The sequence below is a fragment of the Carcharodon carcharias genome, chromosome 14 (genome assembly GCF_017639515.1).
Source record: "Carcharodon carcharias isolate sCarCar2 chromosome 14, sCarCar2.pri, whole genome shotgun sequence".
NCBI lineage: Eukaryota > Metazoa > Chordata > Chondrichthyes > Lamniformes > Lamnidae > Carcharodon > Carcharodon carcharias.
This window is the reverse complement of record NC_054480.1, coordinates 42,315,216-42,337,171: the sequence shown is the minus strand read 5'-3', so window position 1 is coordinate 42,337,171 and position 21,956 is coordinate 42,315,216.

The window sequence follows — 21,956 nt, the reverse complement described above, 5'->3', positions numbered from 1 at the left end:
ACTTCAGGCAAAAGGGATCAAAGGATATGGGGAGAAAGCAGGAGCAGGCTATTGAGTTGGATGATCAGCCATGATCATAATGAATGGCAGAGCAGATTCGACGGGCTGATTGGCCTACTCCTGCTCCTATTTTCTATGTTTCTAAGACTACAATTACTTAATACTATAACAAATCCTAAAATTCCTAATTAACCTGACTCTAAATTACACACCCAATTTAAGGCAACAGTCCAAAATAGATTTTAACTTTAAATAAAAAGCCAGCAAGTTACCACAGTACCCATTTGATAGTGCAATTCCAGAAACTTGTCTCCAACTTTCGTTATTAGACACAGCAGACTTAGACTCAAATGGCTGTAGGCTTCCCAAAGGTTGTTTTACACATTCCTGTTAGATCTTACATGGTCCCCCAACATAACCTTTCATTCCTCTTTATAGATGTTTCTCTCTCTTTAATATGTAAATTCCATTGTTCCTTATGTCTTTGGAACTTAGCTTTCCCATAATATAAAATTCTTTCATGTTGCCAATATTGTCAGTAACCAGGGAAAAATAAACACACTGCTTAGCCTTGTTTATTTGGCTAGTTGTAAACATCCTAACATCCCTTTGAAATCCAAATAACCCATTCACTTATCTAAAAATGCAAATTCACTTCATATCTTACATGCTAAGACCCCATCCATTAGCATCAAGTACATTTCTACACCTAACTTCTTTTGATACTTTCAAGCTTGCAGTCTACCTGACTCCAAATGTAATTAAATTCACAGACAGAGCCATCTACACTCACACCCATAAACCTACTTTACTCTAAACCAGAATAATATTATGAAAATTATTATACTTTCATAACAGTAAGCATTGTCAGAAGCTAGTGTAGGGTATTCTTATAACTAATTATATTGCAATAAAGTTAGAGTGTTTTGCAGCCTGCAGTCTTTGAGAATTTATTGAAACTACACAAACCCAACAAAACAATAATATATGGTGACAGCAGTAAAAAAAAAAGCTGGCACTTGAAAAAACTTTATCTCTACCAGAGCACTTTGAGAAGTCACAGGCCTAAATCAGGCTGAAATGTGGCCAAATTGATTTTGGGGATTCACTCAATTTCATATCACATTGGATCTGACAGCAAAGCCAGGCTGTGAGCCGGTCAGTACACTTTTGTATGCAATGGGCGTCTATGTGGATGACATCATAGTTATCTTAGGGATCGTTGAGGGTAAAGCCACATATATTCCAATCTCCACAAGAATACCATCATGGAATTTACAAGCTTCAATAAATGCACCCAGAGACACGGGGAAAGCATCAAGGCATTTATTAATGATATGCACCAATTAGCAGAAGGCTGTGAGTATGGTTATCTGAAAGATGAGAAATTCACCACAGAATAGCTGTCTGCGTAGTGGATGATGTATTTAATTGCAGTCCCAAGATGACTTGATGTTAGCAAAGGCGATTTAATTAGGTTGACAAGCTGAGATCAGGAGGCAAAACCATTCAGTAGAACAGAGAGCCAGCCCAAATCCCAAAGTAACAGATACAGTTGAATTCATTGGATATAAAAAAGGGAAAATAGACAGAAAGAGACATGTGTGGCAAGAAAAGCAATTAATGGCTGGAGCCCAGGCTAGCTTTTGCTGGTGCAGCAGAGAAAGACATAGGCATGGGAATTGTCCTGCCAAAGATGTGCAATGCCATTGATGTAAAAAGATGGGGCAGGAGGAAAAGAGCTGAAGGTTCTGGGAGAACAAACTACTTTAAAGCACAGAGAGAAAATAATTACTGAAGTACAATACATAATTCAAGATCAGAGTTGTTCACTCTTAACTAGAAAAGCATATATGGAATTGAATCTAATCCTCAGAATAAAAGAAATAAAGAATGGTGAAGATCAATCAGGAGATTTCAGAGCAGAATTCCCGAAGTTGTTTACAGGATTGGGAAATCTGAAAACAGTGTATCATATAATACTAAATCCCAGAAGTGAAACTAATATGCGTATATACACTCAGAAAGATCCCGCACCCATTACTTCCAAAAGTAAAGCAAGAGATCGACTCAATGGTAAGGCAAGTAGTCAGTTCACCCATAAAAAAGCCAATGAGTTGGTAGTCAGGGATGGTACTGGTTCCAAAGCCAAAAGGCTCCATAAGAATATGTGTTGATCTCATACAATTTTATGAAGCCTTGGAAAGAGAAGTCTATCCAATGGTATTAGTAGATGAGAGTTTAGCTAAATTAGGGAAGAGCTCAATATTCTCTAAATTAGATGCTAATAGTGAATTCTGGCAAATACCACTGGATGAGGAGCCCAAGCTTCTCACAACATTCATAACACCATTTGGAAGAATCTGTTTTAATAGGTTACCCTTTGGAATAACATCAGCGCCAGAAATCTTTCAACGAACCATGTCAAATCTTTTAGAGAGCTTATACATAGTTATTTGCCACATGGATGATGTGTTGATATGTGTGTCCACTCAAGCTAACATAGCTTGAGAGTGAGAGCAGTGCTGAGAAGACTACAAGAGACATGATTGACACTTAACAGTAAGCACGATTTTTCACAGCCAACAGTCAGGTTTCTTGATCACATGGTGAGTGCACCAGAGCCATTAAAGAATTCCCAGTTCCAAGGAACATTACAGTGTCACAAATGTTCGTGGGAATGATGAATCAAGTAGGAAAATTTCCAAACAATTTAATAGTGGTCAACAAGCCACTATGCCAGTTTTTCCACCAGGCCAATAATAAATTATGATGGGAAGAGGCACATCAGAAATCATTTGAAAAAATCAAGGAGAGGTTGATGTTATCAGAGATACTAGCACATTATGTCCTGGGATTACCCACAATTGTTGAAGCAGACGCATCCTCTAAAGGATTGGGTGCAGTGCTTCTTCAGGTACAAAAAGATGGAAAATGCAGACCAACCTATTATGCATCATGGTCATTAACAGATACAGAGAAGAGATACACAGTAATCGAAAAGGAAGCATTCGCAGCTACATGGTCATGTGAGAAATTTGTTGACCACGTCTTCATATTATGATAAAAAGAGACCACAAACCTTTAGCCCCATATTGAATTCAAAAGAGCTTGCATCAATGCCATCAGGAGTTCAAAGATTTAAATTGAGATTGATGAGCATTTGATACTCATATAGTATATGTTCAAGGCAAACAACAGAGCACAGCAAACAGATTATTATGCATTGAAACAGTGAATCCAAAAAGATGTGATGGTGAATTTGTGGAAGAAGTTGAGGAATTTACCTTAATGACAGTCCATACCTTACCAGGAACTACACAAAAGTTGAGTAAAATCAAAGGAATGCAGAAATCCTACAAGGATTTCTGATACATGGGTCCTGTAAGCAGAACGGAGAATTTTGTATTAGAAGATGGCCAACATATATACCACAAAGTCCTATCTAGAGACTAGTGAGACTAGACCAACTGTGATTAAACATATTTCTGGAAGTTCCAGACTTGCCCCCACACTTCAGCCATTATTTGGCCATCGCAACCATCCTTGTAATGCACTGCCTTCCTATGTTTAGTAATTGTAAGTTAAACCATTTCTTACTGTTATAGGATCATGTGACTGTATAGGCGAATCAGCCCTAAGCACAAGGAATCTTAGGGATGGAGCTTTTTAGCCTGGGTCTTGGAACAAGCATATGGCCTCACCTGGAGTCTGTAAATAAAGTTTACTGTTTCTTACAAGAAACCTATCCTGCATGCCAAGATTATTGCAATTGGCGACAAAAATAAATATCACCAACACAGCGCCACACCTCGTGACTGTGAGTATTTTGATATTTTAAAGGAAGAAAGAAAAGAAGTATACTCACCAGCAATGCCTCTCTTTGGCAGAATTGACCCATATGACTCATCCATCGAGGACAGGTTTCAATACATTAAGCAATTAGGTTTCTACTTCATAACCAATGAAATAACGGCACAGGAGAAACAGAAGGCAATTCTCCTAAGCGTTTGCAGGAGAAAAACATATAGCCTATTCTATAGCTTGGCTGCTCCAAATGTACCAAATTCCAGCTCCTTCACTGAGCTAGTTGACCTCGTAAAAGGACATTTTCAGCCTAAACCCTCAGTGATCATGCAAAGATTCAAGCTTAACTCTCGAGTAAGGGCCCCCGGTGAGTCAATCGCAATGTACATCACGAAGTTAAAACAGTTAACGGAGCACTGTGACTCCAGTGATACTTTAAATGACATGTTGCGAAATCGTTTGGTTTGGGGCATAAATGACGATGCTATTCAGTGCCGTTTGCTTGCAGAAATTGAGATAGACCTGAAGTGCGCCATGGAGATAGCGCTAGTAATGGGGAGTGCTGAGAGGGATTCGCAGACTTTGTAGAGTGTGAAACATGGTGCCATTTTGTAGTTAGGGTGTGAATCTGCCACCTGGTGTGGTGCGAAGGCCAGCGAGGCTACCACTAGAAAAACAAAAAGAAATACTGGAAGCAGCTCACCAGTAACCCAGGAGTTAAAATGTAACTATTGTGGAGGGAATCATGTACCCAAAGTCTGTAGGATTAACGAGGCAGAAAACCACTATTGTCACTAAGAGGGTATGCTGTTAAGCAGTGCAGGACTAGATTCAAGTTAAATGAAGTGTGCAATATAGATGAGCTAGAAATTATTGAAGCTGAAACTTATTCCCAACATAATCTGAAGGCCAGGAAAACTAAACCAATCACTGTTACACTTCAAGTAAATGGAAAACCTCTTCTCATGGTGGTGAGCACAGGAGTATCGCCCACAGTGGTGGGAGAACACATCTTTAAATACTCAGGGAAGGTGCCCAGTCATTGAGTTTGGAGAAAACCGCTGCTCAGTTAAAAACAGGAGAAGCAATACAGGTGAAAGGCATCATCTCTGCAGCTGTATCATACAGGCAACAGCCAACTCAGCTGCCAATAATTGTTGTCTCAGGAGAACGACCTAGCCTTCTGGGCTGTGATTGGCTGAAATAAATCAAACTAAACTGGTGAGAAAATTTTCAGGTCAGGACAAGAAGAAATCCTGGGTTGACAAGGGAAGATCATGGTGTATTTTGGAATGAGATAGAAGAACTGAAGGAACTTCACAGGATGCAAGGATCCCTCAGGTCAGAGCTGGTTCCACAGGAAAATCATGAAAAGAAGCAAAACGAATACAGTGCCACTCTGAACCAACTGAAGAAACAGTTGGAAGAAAAAACCCAACAGTGTTTGTTGTTCCAAGAGGAAGCCAAAATATACAAAAAAGAGACAGGAGAACTGAAGAATCAGTAAATTGAGACAAAAGAGGCATTAGAAGGAAAAGTCATGGAACTTTCCAAGGTGCAAATGGATAATTCAATGCCTGAACTGAGCCAAGTTGAGATTTCAACAGAGTGAAATCAAAGTGAAGGACGAGACAAAAGCCTGTGGTAAACACAAAGAGAAAAAAACAGAAATCAAAGCTGAAAAGCCAGTAGGATATTTATCCATAACCCTTTCTGCAGCCAAGAAAGGTTACTCAAATTGAAAAAGAGGGCTTATCTATCATAATTGGATTAAAAATTTCCATCAATATTTGCACGATTGACACTTCACCATAGTGTCAGATCACAAACCACTGTTAGGATTGTTTAGTGAAGATAAGGTAATCCCACCAATAGCCTCTGCTAAAATTCAAAGATGAGCTTTAATTTTGTCGCCATATGAGTCCACTTTTATGCACTGTCCAGGTGTGCATATAGCTAATGCAGATGTCCTCAGCTGTCTCCCTTGCCAGATAATATCACACATGTTCCAGTACCTCAAGAGGTAGTAATAGCATTGAATTTCCTGGACTCCTCACCAATTTGCATGGGACAGATAAAGAATTGGACAAATTAGGATCCAATTTTAGTAAGAATCCATGAACAGGTATTACAAGGATAGTCAAATGCACAAATCCCTGAAGAATTAAAACCATTCTTTGTACATAGATATGAACTGAGTTGTCAACATGGTATCTTGTTACGGGGAGCAAGAGTCATCATCGCTGTGCAAGGAAGGGAAACATTATTAAAAGAACTTCATAGTGCACATCCTGGTTTTTTGAAAATGAAGACTCACGCACAAAATTACACCTGGCAGTCAGATATAGATAGTGATATCGAAAAAGTGGTGAAACTCCATCTCCAGTGCCAGCAACAGCAGAAGTTGCCCACTTCAGCTGCACTGCATCCGTGGAAGTGGCCTGGTTGACCCTGGGTTAGACTATATAGGCCCATTTCTAGGTACCATGTTTCTTGTGATTATCGATGCACATTCCAAATGGATGGGCATGTTTGAAGTGAGATCACCTACTTCATCTGCAACCATTGAAAAACTGTGCAGAGTTTCAGTGTTCATGGTTTACCTGCAGTTATTGTGTCAGATAATGGTACTACTTTCACTAGTGCTGAATTCCAAAGATTTGTGAACCGAAATGGCATAAACACATCTGAACAGCATCGTATCATCCCTTGTCCAATGGGTTAGCAGAAAGAGCAGTATAAACCTTTAAAACAGGCATGAAGAAACTATCAGAGGGAACATTAGAAGTACGAATTTCAAGATTTCTGTTCAGCTATCGCACAACTCCTCATGCGACCGCTGATTGAACACCTTCAGAATTGTTAATGAAGCACCAACTTCATGCAAGCTTGAGTCAAGCATTCCCTAATTTAGAGGGGAAGGCAGCGAGAAACCAGGGTAATCAGAAAGTGAATCATGACATTCACAGTATGGACTGAGAGTTTACTGGGGGCAGACAGTTTTTGTGTGCAATTTTGCAACTGGATCAAGATGGGCCCTGGTACAATCATCTCTGAAACAGGGCCTTTATCTTATCAGGTAGAAGTGGAAAACAGGATTTTTAGGAAACACGTGGATCATCTCAGAAGTCGAGAAACCCTCCATCAGCCAATTAATCCACCTGAAGTCGAAGTCAAAACTTCAACCCCTGAGGTGCCAGATTGACAAAGAATAGACATTTCTGATGTCTCCTTTGAAGTAAATAATTCTGAACTTTCATTGTCTAAGGATGTCGCTGCAGTTCCTGTCCAAGTCGATGCAATGGAAGAACCTTCAGTTATATAATTGCGTCGCTGTACCTGAATCTGAAAGCCTCCTCAAAGACTAAATTTATAATGGCATGAAATATATATAATTGTATACAATATGGGTTAAGATTTCTTTGTAAATAAGAAGATAAAACAAAATTAAAGGAGGAGGAATGTAGTAATTGTAAGTTAAACCATTTCTTACTGTTATGGGGATCATGTGACTGCATAGGTGAATCAGCCCTAAGGTGAGGGTGGGGGGGATCTTTATCCCCTGCAAACAAGAGGAGAACTAGATATGGTAGATAAAAGCAACCTTTTTTAGCTTGGTTCTTGGAACAAGCATGTAGCCTCATCTGGAGTCTGTAAATAAAGTTTACTCTTTCTTATAAGAAACCTGTCCTGCATTCCAAGTTTATTACACTATGCCAATTGAAAAGCAAAAATACTCATCACCTAATTGGAGGATGCTTGACTGTCAGCCTAACAGCCTTTTTTCCCCATTTTAAATATATTTATATATGGTAAAAAATAAATTTTCAAAGAAAATGACAGGAGAACAATCTTTTTTAATGTCCGTATAAATTTTCTCCAGGATTGCACACAGCAGTGTCCTGGAGATTGATCTTCAATTCCTGAAGACTCTGGCCAATCCTGGAGGATTGGCAACTCTAGTTAGACAGTATTTTGAGCAGCAAGCACATCTGACAGTGATCGATGATTTGCTGGTATATGCTGATAGAATTGTAATCCCAATAGTATTAAGACTTGATATCTTGCAATGCCGATATCAAGGTTATTTATTTATTAGCAAGTGAAGATGAGCCAGAACACAGTATTCAGTTTGGTGTCCAGGTCTCTTGAACTTATTGGAAGAAATTATATCCCAATGTATCAAATATTCAATTCACAGACAGGAATCAAAAGAACCATTGATGTCATCTTCTTTTCCTACAAGGCCATGGGAATGCTAGGAGTTGTTTTATTTCAGCATAAAGGGAAAGTGTTCATAATAGTAGTAGATTACTACTTGAGGTGGATTAAAGTGAAACAGTTACATAGCCACACTTCAGAAACAGTGATAATGTAATTGAAAGAAATTTTCGCAGTGTGGGATTCCTGATATTGTGATATCAGGTAACAGTCCATAATTCGCAAATGTAGGCTTTCAAGAGTTTACAGAATCATTTGGATTTGTTCACACAGCAAATTCACCAAAGTTTCCACAGGCTAATGGAAAACCGGAGAAAGAGGTGCCCAAACTGTAAAGGCTTAATTACTGAATAAGGATGAGGATTTTTGACTAACAGTCTTGAGTTACAGATCTTCACCCTTGCAGAATGAATTATCTCCATGCAAGCTACTCATGGGAAGGAAGTTGCGGACACAGATTCCTATCCTTCCACATACATTGATGCCATATCGATGATTTAGAGAAAGTACGATAAAAAGAGGGGGAACCTATCGAAGTAAACAGGTGAACCACTATGATAGTCATTAAGGAATGAGACATTATCAGAGCTTCAACTGGGAGAACAGGTTTGGATCAGAGATCAATTGTGATATGGAGAAATAGTGGAGAAATCATGACACTCGAAATCTTACATTGTCCAGGTGGAACTGGGCACAGTAAGAAGAAATAGAAAACTTTTGATTGCAGTTTGAGCAGCGGAGTTAAAATCAGAGACCAGAGAGGCTGCAGGCATCAAAAAATAAAAGAAGACACCAAAGCAGATATCCCGAACAATCCACTAATTCAAATTTTGCTCAACAGCATCTAGAAAGCTGACATCAGAATGAGAGTGCTTTATCCCCTGCAAACAAGAGGAGAACTAGGTATGGTAGATAAAAGCAAAATACTGTGGATGCTGGAAATCAGCAATAAAAACAGAAAATGCTGGAAAAACTCAGCAGGTCTGGCTGCATCTGTGGAGAGAGAAACAGAGTTAATGTTTCAAGTCCATGTGACTCTTCTTCAAAAGTCTGAAGAGTTATAAAACTCGAAACGTTAACTCTGTTTCTCTCTCCACAGATGCTGCTAGGCCTGCTGAGTTTTTCCAGCATTTTCTGTAGGTATAGTAGACTTGTGAAGGGACCACAAAGTTTATCAATGAAAGAGAACATGAAGGAGAGAGAACAAGAAGAGAACGTGGAGAGGGAAAGAAAAATGATATGAGAGCAATAAGAGGCTACATATCCTATGCGATTACAGAATACATCGACCCGTAATTTCCAGTGGAGTGGCAATTGAGTCAGATTGCCACTATGCTCCTAGATTCTTAAAATGAAGCCACTCCTCTCTCACCCGACCTTCCAACTCAGACAAGGTGAGATCACTCCAACGCAGTGGGTTCCTGAGGCCTACAGTCGAGGGCAGTTCAGTCGAAGGTAAGTAAGCCACACCCGCATTCTAATGGCACTAGCTGTCATAAACCAAGTAAGTTAAAACACCTAGGCACTTTGGTAAGCCACAGAGACCATAAATGATAGAAACCTTCATTAGGATGGAAAGTGAAGCAGTCCGATCCAAAACTAGGGTCCTAAACCTAAATAAAGGAAACTACGAAGGTATAAGGTGTGAGTTGGCTAAGATAGATTGGGGAACTTCATTAAAAGCATGACGGTGGATAGGCAATGGCTAATATTTAAAGAACAAATGTAAGCATTACAACTGTTATACGTTCCTTTCTGGCGCAAAACCATAACAGGAAAAGCGACCCAATCATGGCTAACAAAATAAATTAAGGACAGTATTAGATCCAAAGAGGAGTTATTTCAAGTTGCTAGAAGAAGTAGCAGGTCTGAGAATTGGGAGCAGTTTAGAATTCAGTGAAGGAAGATCAAGAGATTGATTAAGAGCGGAAAATAGAATATGAGAGTAAACTTGCAAGGAAAATGAAAGTGGACAGTAAAAGTTTCCGTAAGAGTGGAAAGAAAAGATTAGTGAAGGAAAATATATGTCCCTTATAGTCCGAAACAGCAGAATTTATAATGGAGAACAAGGAAATGGCAGAGCAATTAAACGACTACTTTAGTTTTGTCTTCACGGAAGAAGACACAAATAACTTCCCAGAAATACCAGGGAACCAAGCATCTAGTGAGAAGGAGGAATTGAAGGAAATTAGTATTACTAATAAAATATTGCTAGAGAAATTAATGGGATTGAAAACCAATAAATCCCCAGGGCCTGATAATTTACATCCCAAGATACTAAAGGAAGTGGCCGTGGAAATAGTGGATGCGTTTGTTGCCACCTTCCAAAATTCTATCGATTCTGGAACAATCCCGGCAGATTGGAGGGTGACAAATATAACCCTGCTATTCAAAAAAAAGGAAGGAGGGAATAAGCAAGGAATTACAGACATGTTACCCCAACAGCAGTAGTAGGGAAAATGCTAGAGTCTATAATAAAGGATGAGATAACAGAACACCAAGAAAATATCAATAGGTTTAGACAAAGTCAACATGGATTTATGAAAGTGAAATCATGTTTGACAAGCCTATTGGAGCTTTTTGAGGACTTAACCAGCAGAATAGATAAGAGAGAACAAATGGATGAGGTGTATTTGGATTTTCAGAAAGTTTTTGATTAAGTCCCACATAAGAGGTTAGTGTGCAAAATTAAAGCACATGGGATTGGGGGTAATATGTTGGCATGGATTGAGAATTGGTTAGCAGACAGGAAACAGTGAGTAGAAATAAATGGGTCTTTTTCAGAGTGTCAGGCAATGACTAGTGGGGTGCTGCAAGGGCTTGGGCCCCAGCTTGGATCCCCACTATTCATAATATATATCACTGATTTAGATGAGGGAACCAATATAATATTGTCCGAACTGGTCTTGTATGCCTTAAAATGGAACACCAGTAAAAACTGGGAGAAAAGAGTACTGGTGGTCTGAACTGTGTTTTTTTCTCCTGGAAAAGGAGGGGATCTCATTAGGATCATCCTGGGATGGGAGGATTGTCATATGAGGAGAGATTGGTTTGACTAGGCCTGTATTCACTAGAGTTTAGAAGAATGAGAGGGGATCTCGTAGAAACATAATTCTGACAGGCCTGGACAGACTGGATGCAGGGATGATGTTTCCTCTGGCTGGGGAGTTTAGAACAAGAGGTCACAGTCTCAGGATACAGGGTAGGCCATTTAGGACTGAGATGAGGAGAAACCTCTTCACTCAGAGCATGGTGAACCTATGGAGTTCTCTACCACAGTAGGCTGTGGAGGCCAAGTCACTGAATCTATTTAGGAAGGAAATAGATAGATTTCTAGACTCTAAAGGCAGAATTTTCCCCGTGTTGGGGGGGACGTTGATGGGCTGGCGCTTACGGGCGCACTTCCGATTGACGTCCCCAATCGGAGGCCATTTTACATGTTGGGCTAATTAAGGTCTGCCCAGTGTGACGTCCGCAGGGAAGCGATATGTGCGGATGGGGGGGGGGAATCCCTAAAATCGGGAGGGCGCTCTTTCGTGCATGCGCACAAAAAAGCGCACTCATCTCCCTGAGGCTAAATGCTGCCTCAGGAAGATCGGCTCTACTTTCAACAATATTAAAAATGGAGAAAACAAAATTCCCTTTCATGTCCCCTCATGTGACAATGTCACATGAGTTGGGACATGTTCATAATTTCCATAACAAATTTTTAAAACCCTACATGAAACAACATCCCACTGGTGGATGAGGTTTCATCTTATTTCTAGTTGCTGCCGGGGCTCCTGGTCTGCCCGCCAACATTAAGGTTGGACGGGCAGGTCCTTTAATTGTTTAATTGATCCAGTCAATGGCCTCAATTGGCCATTGACAGGTCGGCAGCCACGCAGCTGATTTTGCTGCGCTCCCGCCTTCCTGAAAATTTAGAACAGGCGCGGTGATGTCGGGAGTTCCCCCCGACATCACCGTGTGTTATTTTATGCGTTGGCGAGCGGGCCCCACCCCCGATTGCCGACAGTAAAATCCTGCCTTAAATATGTGAAGGGGTATGGGAGTGAGTGGCAGTATGGCAATGAGATAGAGGATCAGCCATGATCATATTGAATGGCGGAACAGGCTCAATGGGCCAAACCACCTACTCCTGCTCCTAATTTCTATGTTTCTAGAAGGTAAATGTGTAAGGTAAGTGGGTAGTGTTATGATCACAGCCAATGCTAATTGCTGTGCAGACCAAATCCCAGAGGAAAACTTGGTCTTGGGCCATACCCTTTTTTTTTGTCTACTGAAAATGAGAAGAAGTTCTACTGATCTCAGCAGCCAGAAGTCCAGTAACACTTTTGGGATTTTAAAAATGAGAAGTAGAACTTTTTTTAAACAAGAAAAGAAAACTAAAGCACACAAGATTACAGTTACACAGTTAAACTTAGTCTTGCAAAACATTCCCCGAATAAGGCTCTCTGCTTGGTTAGACCCACAAGTCTTACAGACAACATTCCCTTATAGGTGTTTAACTATAAAAATCCAGAAGTATTACCCAATGCAAACTACGGTAGCTTTAATAAAGGAATACCACGTGACCTGTAACTTCCACTCTGCTGTGAAAATCCAAACTACGAATAAGACTGTTTTTTGCAGCCTAAGGCCTTTCTGGCTTGACTGAAAGGCTGATTCAAACTGCATCTTCTCCCTGCCCAGGGCCACAGCTCAGCAGCTACAGCTCACAGCTCCAGCTCAACAATAGCTACAGCTACCCTAAGCTCTCCACAGTAACTCTAAAACACCTTTTCTGCCTTTCATCTCAGGTTCCATTTTTCTCACACCTCTTTGAAACTCAAATTTTTCTAAATATAAGTTATTTTGTGTTTCCATCTTGTCTTTGCTTCCAGGTCAATAAAATACAATAGCCCCACTTCTATTTACCAATTTATTCTGCAAGATGCAAACATGTTTCTTCCACCCCTGACTTTCCTTTGAAATTCAAATAAAATCTCCACTTAACTAAAAATGCAAATGTTAAATCTAATCAGTTCACTTGTACCTTAAATCTAACACATCTATCCTTTTACTGTTTTAAACCCCCAAGCAACCTCTCTCCTATTAAACTTTGCCCAGCTTAATTAAATAATACATGCACATGCACATGCCTTTTTCACAAGATAACACAACATTCCCCCAAAATATTTCAAAAACACATTCATTTCTCACAGTAAGCTTTGGGGGCGGGGGCAGGAGGGAGGTGGATGTGATCGGGTCAGATGTGGCCTGTGGGGTTGGCGGGGCGGGGTAGAATCGGACTGGCATGGGGGGGAGGGGAAGCGTCAGGTGGGGTCTGGAGAGTGAGGAGTTTTGGGTTGGGTTGGGTCAGGGCGCGGCCGGGGGTGTGGTTTCGGGTCACGTCTGGTAGTCGGGGGGTTTGGAATGGGCCTGAGAGGTGGGAGCCAGGGAGTGTTGGATCAGATCGGGCCTGAGGGGTGGGGAGGCTGGGTTGTGTCGGGTCAGGTTGGGTCAGGCCTGGGCAGTGCTAGGATGGGTCCCCCAGATACGCTGCCCTAGAGCTCAGAGGTTTAGGGCCAAAATGTTCCAAATGGCTAGGAGACTGAAGCATTTGGCTTCCAGGAATGTCAGAGAACATTGAAATCAGAACAGAGACTTGGGGGGAGATGTTGTATGGTGGAGTATGTTAGACTAAGTCCCATTAAGGACTAACTGTAACAGTCTGTGATGACATGGAAAGCAGTGATATACACTCATGTAATCTGGGAGTTGAGACGAAGCATGGACAGAAGCTGGTGTAGGGTGTTCTTAAAGCTGTAAATATGTTACAATAAAGGTAGAGTTTATTGCAGCCTGCAGTCTTTGAGAATTTAGTGAACTACTCCAACCCAACCGCACAATAATCTTGTTTGCAGATGATATTAAATTAGGAGAGACAGTAAATTGTGTAAGTGGGTGCAGAAAGTTAGAAATGGGCATAAATAGTGTAAGAGAGTGGGAAAAAAATGTAGCAGATGATTTTAGTTCTGGAAAGTATGAGGTAATCCTCTTTGTGTCCACTAAAGATAAATTGGGATACTTTCATTATGGCAAAAGACTAGAAACTGTGAAGCAGTAAAGAGATTTGAGTGTCCAGCTTCATAAATCACTGAAAATTAATGCACAGATGAAAAGCAGCTCATGGAAAGTTGCCCCAGGTCTCAAGAAGGTTGGAAGAAAAGTGAGGTACAATCAACAAAAAGAATGGAAAATGAAGAAAGTTCTGAAAAAGAAATTGCAAAATATTATCATCTTATTTTCCTTCAGAATTCCCCGTTCCTTCATTCTCCACGTGTGTGAGGCACAATGCTGAAGGCAATGGATACTGAAAAGGCCCTGACAATATTCTGGCAATAGTGCTGAAGACTTATGCTCCAGAACTACCCACCCCTAGCCAAGCTGCTCCAGTATAGCTACAACATTGACATCCACCCGGCAATGTGGAAAATTTCCCAGGTATGTCCTGTCCCCAAAAAGCAGGACCAATCCAACCTGGTTAAGTACCACCCCATCAGTCTACCCTCAATCATCAGCAAAATGATGGAAAGGGTTGCTGACAGTGCTATCTAGCGGCACTTGCTTAGCAATTACCTGCTCACCGATGCTCATTTTGGGTTCCGCCAGGACCACTCAGCTCCTGACCTCATTACAACATTGGTCCAAACATAAAAAAAAGAGCTGAACTCAGGAGGTGAGGTGAGAGTGACTGCCCTTGACATCAAGGCAGCATTTGACTGAGTGTGGCATCAAGGAGCCCTAGCAAAACTGGAGTCAATGGGAATCAGGGGGAAAACTGTCAAGTTATACCTAACACAAAGTAAGATAATTGAGGTTGTTGGAAGTCAATCATCTCAGTGCCAGGATATCACTGCAGAAGTTCCTCAGGGTAGTCCCCTAGGCCCAATTATCTTTAGCTGCTTCATCTATGATCTTCCCTCCATCATAAGGTCAGAGGTGGGGATTTTCGCTGATAATTGCACAATGTTCAGCACCATTTGCGACTCCTCAGATACTGAAGGAGTCTATGTCCATATCCAGCAAGACCTGGGCAACATTTCTTTTTGGGCTAATAACTGGCAAGTAACATGCGTGTCACACAAGTGCCAGGCAATGACCATCCCCAACAAGAGACAACCTAGGCATATCCCCTTGACATTTAATGGCATTACCCTCACTGAATTCCGCATTATCAACATCCTGGGCATTACCATTAACCAGAAATTGAGTTAGCCATATAAATGCAGTAGGCTACAAGTGCAGGTCAGAGGCTGGGAATCTACAAAGCATAAGTCAGGAATGTGATGGAATACTCCCCACTTGCCTGGATGAGTGCAGGTCCAAGAACACTCAAGAAGCTCAACATCATCCATGACAAAGCAACCCACTTGATCAGCACCCCAACCACAAACTTTCAATCCCTCTACCACTGACACACAGTGACATCAGTGGCACTGCAGAAACTCACTAAGGATCCCTCAATAGCACCTTCTAAACCTGAGGCCTCTACCAACTAGAAAGACAAGGGCAGCAGATGCATGAGAACACGACCACCTGCAAGTTTCCCTCCAAGCCACATACCATCCTGACTTGGAACTGTATCGTTGTTTCTTCACTGTCACTGGTTCAAAATCCTGGAACTTTCTTCCTAAAACAACTGTGGGTGTATCTACAGCACATTGACTGCAGAGATTCAAGGAAGAAGCTCACCATCACTTTCACAAGGGCAATTAGAGATGGGCAATAAATGCTAGCCTAGTCAAAGACACCCACATCCCATGAGCTAATACATTTTTAAAAAGCATAAAGCACAATCCCCAAAATTATTGAAGATAATGATTACTACAGATAAAGCATTGTTGTTGGGTTGTCATTGATGAAAAGAGTAATATAATTGCAGCAACAATTAGACTGTTTTCCTCAATACAGGAATTGGATACAGATTCTTAATCTATGAAAACGCCAGTAATATTACTCCAAGGCAACCACTGTTGCTATAGGGGAGGTATTTGGCATGCTCCTCTCTCTCTCTCTCTCTCACTTGACAATGGAAATCCAAGGCTTGTACAAAAACATTGCTTTCTGGAACAAACAAACACTTTTCTGGGATGGCTAAAGGCTGCTTACTTCACAGGTTTGTCCTCACACAGCAAACTGTTCACATGGCCACACATCTCATCTAGCTTTCAATCTTTCCTTAAATATGTTTTTTCTCTTTCACCTTTAAATCGATTGTTCTTAACTTTGCAAGTTACCTTTCCCAGAATACAAAAATTTTTCATGTTGTCTTTATGGCCACTACTTTTGGGTAAAATAAACTTAATAACTTTGCTTTATTCATTTATGATCGTTGCCAGTTGTAAAACTTCTTTTTATTTCTCTTTGAAATTCAACAGTTAAAAACTCAGCTCCTCAATTATCTCCTAATGCAAATTCCTACGCATGTTGTATTTACTTGTACCCCATCGTAGGTTGTTCATCTCCACTTCAAAATGCCTGCTTTTACACCTAACCTTTTGGTGATTTAAACCTTGCAGTCTGACTGTCTTCACACAGACGCACACAGACACACACACACACGCGCACACACACACACACAAGTCTGCTTCACAGTATCCCACAGTAATATTGGAAAAAACTGATATTTTTCTTTACATTGGCTCCTCTTCTTACTTCATAGTTTACATCCCCAAACATCTCTGGCTCCATAATCTGCAGCCTAAATAAAATACTGGCTGTGAAATGTAATAGCCCCTGAAAATGGGTGCAGGGATCGCAATGTGTGATTAACTCACACCTGTTACTTCCGATACAGGCAGCACACAAACTTCACAATGTCTCTAATTTAAATGATTGTAGTGTGCAGCCAGTGCTAAGCGTGGTGCTGAGTGCTTGTATGCCTAAGCAGCTGAGTGCAAAATCATGAGTGGCTAGAACCATGTAAAACATTATTAAAAGTCAGCCTGTATCTTCTTTTTAATTATTAATTAACAGGATGTGGGCTTCGCTGGCTGGGCCAACATTTATTGTTCATCCCTAACTGCCCTTGAGAAGGTGGCTTCTTGAACTGCTTCAGTCTTTGTGGTGTAGGTACACCCACAGTGCTGTTAGCAAGGGAGTTCCAGGATTTTGATCAGCAACAGTGAAGGAACAACGATATATTTCCAAGTCAGGACGGTGAGTGACTTGGAGGGGAACTTCCAGGTTGTGGTGTTCCCATCTATCTGCTGCCCTTGTCCTTCTAGATGGTAGTGGTCATGTGTTTGGAAGTTGATGTCTAAAAAGCCTTGGTGAATTCCTGCAGTGTACCTTGCAGATGGTACACACTGCTACTACTGTGCATGGGTGGTGGGGGGAGTTTATGTTTGTGGATGTGGTGCAAATCAAATGGGCTGCTTTGTCCTGGACTATGTCAAGCTTCTTGAGTGTTGTGGGAGCTGCACTCAGGGGAAGTGAATTCTGGTTCGAGCAAGAGCTGGAAGTCATTCTACAACTGATACTGACCTGAGAAAGACACAAGAATGACAAATCATGGCAGCATTTGGGCTCTAAGAATTTCCAATGTTGTACTGGAGTTCTGTTGCAGGAGAGGGAGAGGGAGACATCATCTATGCTAGGGAGCCAGAAGGCCTTCCAGAAAAATTCTCAAAAAGCAGTATGACCAGATAGCCACAGTGATCACTGCATGGGTATTAGTTCTGAGGATCTGGATGCAGTGCAGCTAAAGGTTTAATGACTTTACACAAGTGGCCAAGGGCAGTGAATGCATTTTCAAATACCATATCCTACCAACTGCATAACAAGCCTCTCACAACATTCAATGGAACACATGCACTAAAAACCCTACCAAAAATCTCTTATCAATCCTGATTCATACCTAATATCAAGGCAGCATTTTAGCAAGTGTAGCATCAAGGAGCCCTAGTCAGGTTGGAGTAAATGGGAATCAGGCAGAAAACTCTCCTCATGCAGCTTTCATAACTCGCACAATGGAAGATTTTTCTTGTTGGAGGCAAATCAGCCCAGCCTCAGGACATCACTGCAGGAGTTCCTCAGGGCAATTTCCATCTTCATCAGCTTCATCAATGACTTTTCCTCCATCATAAGGTCAGAACCAGGGATGTTTGATAATGATTGCAGTGTTCAGTTCTATTTGTAACTCCTCAGGTAATGAAGTAGTCCATGCCAGCATGCAGCAAATCTGGGCACCATTCAGGTTTGGGCTGATAAGTAGCAGTAACATTCACATCACACAAGCATCAGGCAATGGCCATCTCCAATCAGAAAGAGTCTAAGCGCACCCCCTAACATTTAATGGCATTAGCATTGCCTCTCAAGCTGCTCCCTTGGACCAATTAAATTCTACACAATGTGTGGGATTGTTAGTGAATGTAGAATTTGGGTCGTGTTTACTGGTATCACAGTCAGATGGGTCAACTCTGGTCAGACCAGCCAAAAAGAACTATTCTTTTCTTTTCTCTCTCCTCCATAAGATGATATTTGACCCAGGAACAGTATATTAAAGGAAAATATGTAATTTCTTCAAAATGTCTGTGGAATTTGCAATTGTTTTTAAGAATGTTTGGAAAGGACTTTTAAGAGTTTGCATCAATTATAAAGCAATCAATTGTAATTTTCTTGGATAATAAGAAATATTGGTCCTTGTGACCTGGTGACCCTTGACCTGTAAGCAGTACCTACAGGAAGGAAGGTAACATATGAAAGCCATGTGGCTGGCAGATATGAAGGAGAGCTGCAGGTAGAAGGTCGTCATCACACAGATGCAGGACAATTTGAAGGCACTGTGCAAGTAGGCTAAAATCTAAAATCTAAATCTAAAACCAGGAAGGCTATGTAAAGAGCTTTAAGATGCTAAAGAACTGAGCGTTTTGCCAGAAGTGGCCAAACTGTGAACCTGGTGTTATTGGTTGGAACTCAGGAAAGCCACGCCATCAGGACTGTTGTGAACTGAGGAACAGAGAGTTCGGAGACATGTGCTTTGATGCTGATAATCATACCCATGAAACTCGGAGGTGAAAGTTGTTGTCAGATAGAACTTCAAACCAACACTGCGTGAATAAAGAACAGTATAGTGTGGAACTATGTAGTTAGGTTGTGCCACAAATGCAGAAGGGTAATGCTTGTGGTTGTGTAAGAAGTATTTTTGTTGTATTGACTATTTAAAGTGAAATGTATCTCTTTATTTGACATACCAGTTGGCCGTTAATTCATGTTTAATTTCTATCAGTTCTGATTCGTGTTAAAGTAAAAGTTACAAAAAGTGAAATCTTTTTGGTAATTTCTTCACTGGGGGGTTGTTTGGTAAATTTGGTTTACGATTCCCCCATGGGAATTGTAACATTAGTTGCTTACCAGATGGCGGCAAGAGCTGTGCACTCACAGTGTCGAGGTTGGGCAGCATGTAACAGACTATCACAATCTCGACATGCGCTTTGCCAAGTAGTGCAGTGATCCTCCAGCCCAGACAGCAGAAGCATTGTTGCAGCATTCCAATGGTCTGCTTGATGACATTTTGTGTGGCAGCATGGTTTTCGTTCTATGTATGCTGTAACATGTAAGTGAGTACTGCATCAGAATTATGTATGACCCATGTCAACAAAGGATAGCAGTTGTCATCCAATAGCAACTCTTTAGTTTGTCATGGTGGCTCCATGGTAAATGGTAAAGCCCACTGCCACAGCATGAAGGTATCATGACTGCTGCCAGGATTTTGGGCATTGACTTGTATGATGAGTTGATCACACATCAGCTAGGCCCAACCATCTTCACTGCTTCATCAATGATCTTCCTTCCATCATAAGGCCAGAAGTGGGGATGTTCACTGATGATTGCACAATGTTCAGCACCATTCACGACTCCTCGGATACTGAAGCAGCCCAGGTCCAAATGCAGCAAGACTTGGACAATATCCAGGCTTGGGCTGACAAGTGGCAAGTGCCATTCATGCCACACAAGTGCCAGGCAATGACCAGCTCCAACAAGAGAGAATCTAACCATCGCCCCTGGACATTCAATGACCATCACTGAATCCACCACTATCGACATCCTGGGGGTTACCATTGACCATTACCAGAAACTGAACTGGACCAGCCACATAAATACTGCGGCTACAAGAACCGATCAGAGGCTAAGAATCCTGCAGCGAGTAATTCATCTCCTGACTCCCCAAAGCCTGTCCATCCTCTACAAGGCACAATTCAGGAGTGTGATGGAATACTTTCCACTTGCCTGGATGAGTGCAGCTCCAACAACACTCAAGAAGCTTGACACAATCCAGTACAAGGCTGCCCTCTTGATTGGCACCACATCCACAAACAATCACTCCCTCCACCACCAATGCTCAGTGGCTGCAGTGTGTACCATCTACAAGATGCACTGCAGGAATTCACCAAGGCTCTTTAGACAACACCTTTCCAAACCTACAACCATTACAATCTAGAAGGACAAGAGCAGCGGATAGATGGGAACACCCATGTTGCATTTGTGGCAGCAGGTGGTGAATTTCAGCGAGAATGTCCTTAGTGAAGTGTAAACTTCTGACACACTGTTCCACCCTAAGGTTGAGGCAGGAGAATCTTGAATACTGTGTGGACAGATATGGTCTCCTGTTGAGAGCCCTTCTCTCCCTCCTCCTCCTACCTCTTCCAGAATCTTGTCCTCCTCTATATTACCATTGCTTTTTCTCCCGTCATGCTATAATCCAAAAGGAGTTGTTAGCTACAGCAGCCATGTCCGGGAGCAAATGGTTTGTAAAGTCCTACAACATGTGCCACACCATTCCCTATAGACTTCAACCATTTTAAACAATTCTGGAAACCACCAAAAACGTCTACAATCACTGAAATAGCCAGTAGAAATTAATTAGCACTTAACCTGAAAGTAGTTGATGATCTCTTTTATGTAGCACTGTTGAGAGGTGCTTCATAATGTCGAACACATTTCAACTGTGCGAGGTTAAGAGAGAGCATTGACATCAAATCCACATTACACTGGATTGATATCTTGGTATAACAATACAGCAAAAAAAAATCAGCATTAGACTTATAGATTTGGATTCCACTTTTGCACATTAAGACGGCATTGTCCTTAATTTTGCATTGATATCATAACTAAAGTATCCGTGGTGGAACATCGGAAGCTAACAAGTTCTTTGGAATAGATCAATCACTGAACTGTTGTGTTAAAATGTAACTGTTACCCCTTTTAGGATAAATTAATTATGTGGATCAGAGGGGGTTTGTTTCTCGGTTTCTCATTATTCTTCATCAATCCCTAGCAACCTGTCAAAGTGTGGGAAACACTGTGCAGAAAGCCTTGTTTACAGTTGAAAAGTTACAGAGCTGTCAGTGCTGAGAATTATAGAAAGAGATGCTGGGAGTATTGATCTGCTTACAGAAATATGCGTTTAGGGACAGATATCAAAAAAGCAATGAATTATTTCAAAATTAAGTGTCAATGTTAATAGAAGTTATTGTAGACTATTATTTTTACTGGACTCCTATCAGGCTGCAGCAGGTGACATCAGTGACATCTCATAATTTGCAGTTCAAGGCTGTATCAGGGAGGGCACCACGGCTTTCTGCGCTAAGCTGAACAGATATACACTTCTGTGATAGATTGAGTGAAACAGGATGAGAGAGCATTAGGCTAGACCTGCATTCCTGGCTTCCCCATCATCCACATTGGCTTGTATGCTCTCCATCACCATGCTCCATAACTTTGCCATTTTGAGAGACCAGGCTTTACCACTATTTGTGTAGCAAGAAGTACAGAAAGAGCAGTAGTGGTGGAGGAGGAGGAGGAGTATGAAGAGGAAGAAGAGCTGGAGTGGTATTGACCACCAGTCAACCTGGCTACCAAAGAGCAGCTCATCAAAGAGC